The sequence below is a fragment of the Sinocyclocheilus grahami genome, unplaced genomic scaffold (genome assembly GCF_001515645.1).
Source record: "Sinocyclocheilus grahami isolate Dianchi unplaced genomic scaffold, SAMN03320097.WGS_v1.1 scaffold1688.1, whole genome shotgun sequence".
In the NCBI taxonomy this organism is placed as follows: Eukaryota; Metazoa; Chordata; class Actinopteri; order Cypriniformes; family Cyprinidae; genus Sinocyclocheilus; species Sinocyclocheilus grahami.
Window position 1 is genome coordinate 135008 of NW_015506867.1, and position 8148 is coordinate 143155.

At 38.9% G+C, this 8148-nt stretch overlaps 1 protein-coding gene across 1 annotated transcript in view; it reads left to right on the forward strand.

The window, feature by feature from the left end:
• The first annotated feature begins 7034 nt into the window (after positions 1–7034).
• The window catches only part of LOC107572062 (uncharacterized), a 5783-nt gene continuing 4669 nt past the window's right edge, over positions 7035–8148 (forward strand). Inside the window, exon 1 of the mRNA XM_016258460.1 lies at positions 7035–7199. The gene's annotated coding sequence lies outside the window, so the exon portion shown is untranslated. The remainder of the gene's footprint in view (positions 7200–8148) is intronic.

Below are 8148 nucleotides of genomic sequence, written 5' to 3' on the forward strand. Positions count from 1 at the left end.
AGCAGTGACAAGAAATACACGTGCGCCCTCTACAAATAGTGGGACCCTTGATAAATATGACCAAAACATACTGTGAAAAAATCTAACCTTTAATTAAAGTAATCGTATTCTTTTCTCATATGTGTGTGTGTGTGTGTGTGTGCCACAGTTATTGGCAGCCTTAATTTAATGCAATGTCCCTTTGTCAAGATAAGAGCTGAGGTTTCTCCTGTAATATTTAACTAATAAGCCGGTCAGACTTATAGCAGTTATTTTATTTTCATCAATCTCCTTAATACAAAATACATTTAATGCCTCCACCTCCACCCTATATTTTCTAATGCTGTTAATTTAAAATGTTGAGCTAATTCATCTACTGAATGAATAAAATATGTATTAAACTCATGTGCCAAAGTAGCTTAATCATTTATTACTTTACCATTTAAATATAACCCTTTAACTACATGTTGATTATGAGTCTTATTTGTTACATTATTTAGTTGTTTCCATAAAACTGTGCTTTGTCCTCTAGCACTCTCTATTACACTGAACAAAATTATAAACGCAACACTTTTGTTTTTGCCCCCATTTGTCATGAGCTGAACTCAAAGATCTAAGACTTTTTCTATGTACACAAAAGGCCTATTTCTCTCAAATATTGTTCACAAATCTGTCTAAATCTGTGTAAGTGAGCACTTCTCCTTTGCCGAGATAATCAATCCACCTCACAGGAGTGGCATATCAAGATGCTGATTAGACAGCATGATTATTGCACAGGTGTGCCTTAGGCTGGCCACAATAAAGGGCCACTCTAAAATGTGCAGTTTTAGTGCATTGGGGGGTCCAGGGGGGTCCGAAAAACCGTCAGTATCTGGTGTGACCACCATTTGCCTCACGCAGTGCAACACATCTCCTTCGCATAGAGTTGATCAGGTTGTTGATTGTGGCCTGTGGAATGTTGGTCCACTCCTCTTCAATGGCTGTGCGAAGTTGCTGGATATTGGCAGGAACTGGAACACGCTGTCGTATACGCCGATCCAGAGCATCCCAAACATGCTCAATGGGTGACATGTCCGGTGAGTATGCTGGCCATGCAAGAACTGGGATGTTTTCAGCTTCCAGGAATTGTGTACAGATCCTTGCAACATGGGGCCGTGCATTATCATGCTGCAACATGACGTGATGGTCGTGGATGAATGGCACAACAATGGGCCTCAGGATCTCGTCAAAATGCCATCATTCAGCTGCTGAAACAGTTCTACTCCGCCATCATTGAATCAGTCCTCTGCACTTCAGTAACTGTCTGGTTCAGCTCAGCTACCAAATCTGACCTTAGAAGACTTCAGAGGGTAGTCCGGACTGCTGAGCGAATCATTGGTACAACCCTCCCTTCTCTCCAAGAACTGTACTCATCCAGAGTGTCACCTCTCCAAGGTGCCAGACGTCATCGAATGTGAGCAGATGAGCTTCCCTGAGACGGTTTCTGACAGTTCGTGCAGAAATTCTTTGGTAATGCAAACCGAAAAAAAGTCTTTACTGTCACGCAGTGTTGGATCAGCACTACTACGCAAAAGAAACTCCAAACACCTGTAAGAACATGCAACACATAAGGGGTCATGTACTATTACGCTTATTAATAGTTAGTCATTTTATTTTCAAATCCCAAAACATGCTTTACCACTGAGCTTCTTCATCAGTCTCACTGTCAGGACAGTTCTGTTCAACTCTATTGGGGGAAAAATATACACAAAGGTAAGTCATATTTGAAATGAGTTGAATAAATAGACTGAACAAAATTATAAACACAACACTTTTGTTTTTGCCCCCATTTTTCATGAGCTGAACTCAAAGATCTAAGACTTTTTCTATGTACACAAAAGGCCTATTTCTCTCAAATATTGTTCACAAATCTGTCTAAATCTGTGTTAGTGAGCACTTCTTCTTTGCCGAGATAATCCATCCACCTCACAGGAGTGGCATATCAAGATGCTGATTAGACAGCATGATTATTGCACAGGTGTGCCTTAGGCTGGCCACAGTAAAAGGCCACTCTAAAATGTGCAGTTTTATCACACAGCACAATGCCACAGATGTCGCAAGTTTTGAGGGAGCATGCAATTGGCATGCTGACTGCAGGAATGTCCACCAGAGCTGTTGCCCGTGAATTGAATGTTCATTTCTCTACCATAAGCCGTCTCCAAAGGCGTTTCAGAGAATTTGGCAGTACATCCAACCGGCCTCACAACCGCAGACCACGTGTAACCACACCAGCCCAGGACCTCCACATCCAGCATCTTCACCTCCAAGATCGTCTGAGACCAGCCACCCGGACAGCTGCTGCAACAATCGGTTTGCATAACCAAAGAATTTCTGCACAAACTGTCAGAAACTGTCTCAGGGAAGCTCATCTGCATGCTCGTCGTCCTCATCGGGGTCTCGACCTGACTGTAGTTCGTCGTCGTAACTGAATGCACATTTTGAATGCACAGAGATACCGTGACGAGATCCTGAGGCCCATTGTTGTGCCATTCATCCACGACCATCACCTCATGTTGCAGCATGATAATGCACGGCCCCATGTTGCAAGGATCTGTACACAATTCCTGGAAGCTGAAAACATCCCAGTTCTTGCATGGCCAGCATACTCACCGGACATGTCACCCATTGAGCATGTTTGGGATGCTCTGGATCGGCGTATACGACAGCGTGTTCCAGTTCCTGCCAATATCCAGCAACTTCGCCCAGCCATTGAAGAGGAGTGGACCAACATTCCACAGGCCACAATCAACAACCTGATCAACTCTATGCGAAGGAGATGTGTTGCACTGTGTGAGGCAAATGGTGGTCACACCAGATACTGACTGGTTTTCGGACCCCCCAATACAGTAAAACTGCACATTTCAGAGTGGCCTTTTATTGTGTCCAGCCTAAGGCACACCTGTGCAATAATCATGCTGTCTAATCAGCATCTTGATATGCCACACCTGTGAGGTGGATGGATTATCTTGGCAAAGGAGAAGTGCTCACTAACACAGATTTAGACAGATTTGTGAACAATATTTGAGAGGGATAGGCCTTTTGTGTACATAGAAAAAGTCTTAGATCTTTGAGTTCAGCTCATGACAAATGGGGGCAAAAACAAAAGTGTTGCGTTTATAATTTTGTTCAGTGTAGTTGTGCATAATATGATAATTTTGACTTCCGTAATTCTTGTACTACTTTATTTCTCAAACCTTTGTAGATTAAATTATCTGTATTTACTTTAGAAAATAAAGCGGTTTTTAGAGCCTTGTCTCTTCTTTTACGAATGTCACTGTTCAGCCAAGGTAATGATATTCTTTTTCTTAAACTTTTCTGAGGGGTATGATACTTATTTAACAAAATAGTCAAATTTTCCGTTAGAGAGGTGCAACATTGATTCACTTAATTAAATGTAAAATATTACCCCAATCAGCATTGCTCATTTCCAATTCAAACTGACTTACTCTTGATTTTGGTATCCCAAACTTAAGTCTGTTGGGTCTCTGATTTTTGAACTGCTGTAATCATTGTTTAGTTAATTTCCTTGCTGTTAATACCATATTATGATATGATAGACCATTTATATATATGCATTTATATGACCAGATTTCTACCAAGGGTGGCCCAAGTCATTATGCTGTTTAAGGGGCCCAAATTAGGCAAAATAGCCTCAGTAACCAGCATTCAATGTTGTAGACCACACAAGACAGAGTAAAGATAGCAAAAGACAAAAACATCCAAGTCACACAGGAGGAACAGAGGCCATATTTAGCCTGTAAAATGTGGATGTTGCACATATTTCAGAAAGAGGCATGACATGTGGGCAACATCACAAAATGGCCACACAAAAAAAAGTACAACTTTAAATTGTATTCAAGTAATAAAAAATTATTTTTTTCTAACAGATATAAGTTTGGTCAAAAGGAGAAAACGAAACAAAATGCAATGGCACAGGTCAAACACATGATTATAACATTCGCTGGCTAAACTTGCGGTTTCATACCACACTACAAATCATGTACGTCAGGTGGCACACTATTTACAGCAATCCTGTATTATTGCCCAGTGTATTACAGTCAGGCTACAGCAAGGTTACAACAATACTAAAATATACTGTAAAATATTTCCGCCAAAATTCTGCCAGTCAAAATTACAGTAAAATGCGATGTAAATTACAGTATTTTACTGTAATGGATAAATGTTGTATTGTACTGTAGGTTTTTACAGTAGTGTGCTGCTAAATCTACAGTGATTTCTAACAGTGCATATATCTAGTGCAACAACAATAATTAAAATGCAGCACAGCAGAACACACACACACACACAAATAAATAAATAAATAAAGGGAAAGGGATTAAAAGGAAACTCTATCTTTTCCACCCTCATGCCATCCCATGTGACTTTCATCATAGATGAACACAAACTAAGTGTTTTAGAAAAAAATCATCTCTCTTCATACAATGCAAGTGTATGGAACGTCCAAAAATGAATATGACAGTAACTCATACAACCCCTGTTAATGAATCAGTGTCTTCTTAGGTGAAGCGATAAAAAAAATACAAATACTAATATTTTAATACTATATAATACTAATGACTTTGTGTGGTTTCTGAAGTGGCCCTGTCCCCTTGCATTATATGGACTAAAAATCTTTGCTTGTGTTCATCTGAAGAACAAACAGAATACAATAATGTGTTGAATTAATGAGGAGAGTCATAGAATTAAAACATACAACATTAACATTTTGAAAAGCCTCTTTTTTGTGCTGTCTATTCAACATCACTGTCTAAAACGGTAACTAAAATGTAATTGTTTATTCGGGGCATTTAGAGTTTTTTCTCAGCAAATATCGATAAATCCTTATTTGCGACTAATTAGATTAATAAATGAGCAAATCATGTAATTATTAAGATTTAAAAAAATATACATTGACAGTCCTAATTGCTACTCAATGTGTCATACAGTATAATGATTATTAATACAACTCGTCCACTACCTGGTAAGAACATCACTAAATATAAATTACAATTAATTTAACATACAATGTTCATTTATACACTTTTTTGGAGATTTGTAACATTTAATTAAAAAAATAATAATTCCCATAAAAATATTAATTGTATTTAAATTCTCATCACTGATTTTATTGGCACTCAATCTTGTGCATTCAGCAAATATATTACACAGCCAATGGCTCTATCAAAACAGAAATAATAACGAATAAACTTTTTGGGGGGAGAAAACACAACTTTGTTACCTCAATATGCTTCCTCAGATTTAATGGTGAACTTTTGAAGCCAAAAATTTACCTGATGAAAGTCATAACCGAAGTAGAAATGTGTGTGCTTGATGCGTAGAAACAGTGTTCATCGGTTTTCACGTCAAGCACACATTTGAGAATCCATTTATCATATTTATTGTGCATAAGATAAAATAAAAATGTAATGTACTTTTCAAGATTAAATCAAATTGTAAGGAGTAAAAAGTACAGTTTTTTTCTTCAAAAATGTAATGAAGTAAAAGTACAAGTAGTCAGTTTAAATTGTTCTTGAAAAAAGTACAAATCCCCAAAAATAATACTTAAGTACAGTAATCAAGTAAAATTACTCAAGTGTTTTACACCCCTGCCGAACGGTACTCTATAAAGGCAATGGTGTCTGCTACCCAGTGTCCCAGACAAGTGATGAAGTGAAGTGGCCAAGTATGGTGACCCATATTCGGAATTAGTGCTCTGCATTTACCCATCCAAAGTGCACACACAGCAGTGAACACACACAAACCGTGAACACACACCCGGAGCAGTGGGCAGCCTTTTATGCTGCGGCGCCCGGGGAGCAGTTGGGGGTTCAGTGCCTTGCTCAAGGGCACCTCAGTCGTGGTATTGAAGGTGGGAGAGAGCGCTATACATTCACTCCCTCCCCCCAACAATCCCTGCCGGTACGAGACTCAAACCCACAACCTTTGGGTTATGAGTCCGACTCTCTAACCATTAGGCCACAACTTCCCAAGCATGCCCACTTCTGACAGGCATCAAAAAGAATGAACAAATGACTGTCTTTAAAACATATTGCCATAATAGAGAAAGCAAAATCTGAGAGAAATCAACATCAGGTGCAAAATGCTGACAGATGTGGTTTGCGACAAGCTGTTCTAGAGCTTGTGTTAGAAGGCACGGTTTGGCCTGTAACATGGTTGTCCTAAGGAATGCTAAAAGTGTATAAAAACAATTGGCAAACGGTTCTAGTTGTATGATATAGCCACAACAAAACTCTTGCAGGAGTAGTTCACCCAAAAATGAAAATTCTGTCGTCATTTGATATTTGTCCTCATGTTGTTCTAAACCTTAACAAGACTTTGGTTAACCTTTGAAACACAAATTAAGAGCAGCCCAAAGATGGGGAGGGACAGGGAAAGCATATCAGCCCATGCTGAGTATTGAGTGAATAGCTCATCTAAATGCAGATGATGTTGATCAAACTCTTCTCCACTGCAAGAACAGGTCTAATTGATCTGGAATCCAGATCCACGCCCCGAATTGTACTGAATGATGAGGAAAAGGCAACTCTTCCACAGATAAACTCTCAGCCCTTATAGGGTCTGACTTTTGCTGAGATGTGGACATCGACTCAAAGTGGAGGCAGATGAAGGCAAGCTTGTTGCTAAATAATTGGAGAAGTCCTGCATACATCACCAGAGAGAAGTCTGTTGTTTTTACCAGAAGATCCAGTTTTGACATTTTGATTAAACATTATGAGGTAAAAAAAATTTTTTTTTTAATTACATATAGCCTACGCACAAATGAATTGTTTCTGCACTTGGTACTTCTGCAGAAAGTTATTTCAGAAATGATAACTGTGTGAACAAATAATTTATATATATATATATTTCGCTCCACGCTGCACGTAAAACTACAACACCTTATTTACGCAAGCGTAACGCCTCAAGTGTGGACCCTTGAGTTGCAGACGTGATAAAAGCTATGCTCTGTTTCTGTGCTGGGTCACTTTAAAAAAAGACCCAGGGCCAGGAGGAGGTTCCTGTTTGAGTTCCTGTTTTTGATTTCCTGACACATACTGTTTGCTTGTTTTAGTAAATTTTTCGGCGGAGAGCATATATGGCATCATCATCAGAGACAGTAGAGTGGCAGACGTAAAAGATATCTTCAGTTGTACCGGGTTGATCACGGATATTTGGATATAGTAAGCATGTATATTATATAGACCGCTATACGTTCTTCCACATTCTGCTTTCATTCTGTGGCCACCGCAATGCACTGTAGAAACCTATTGCGATGACAGTACAGAGCGACAGAAGCTGAATGTTTCTAGGAGAAAATAACGTGTTTGTCAGTATTGATATTATAGTGATATTGAATCTATTTCCGAGGACGTACGCGGAGTTATTTCCTAGCCTATATATTTTTCTTGAATATCTAGTGGTACAAACAAAGGCTACTGTGTAACTTGTGGCTTCGGTCGACACCTGTGGTTTAAGTATTGTTGCGGAGGAACACACTGCGCGACAGATTTTAATAAATAGAAGTACGGTGACCGAGAAGTGCAAAGCAAATCACAATTCTGAAAAAAAATAACAAATTACAAACGCAAATGCAAATCTAAAAAACAAAATAACAATTCAGAAAGCACAACAACAATTCAGAAAACATTATAACAAGTCAGAAAACACAATGACAAATTCGAAAACAAAATAACAAGTCAGAAAACATAACGACAAATCAGACAAACCAGAAGATGTAGGTATAGTTTGAGACAGCACCATTGGTTTGGTATTACTCACCGCTGACTGGTCGAGACATCTGTCAATCAATGTATACAGGAAGAACCAGCCGAAGAACAGCAGAGTCGTGGTAGAAAGTTCGGAGATGGTATTAAATTAGCTCAGTTTAAATGTATTGTATGAATTGCCCTTACTATGGAATAAAAAATACGGAGTGTATATTTACATTTAGTTAAAAGTGGCAATCAAACGTCAGCTCCAGTGGCGCAGATGGATAAGCACGTGTCGTTGGCTTTTTGACACGATCGACCCGGGTTCGATCCCGCCTTTTGCCGAACTTTTTTTTCTCCCTTTTCAAATCTCGTCTCACATCATAAAGGCATTTATTTTCAATAAAAATTAAGGAAATAA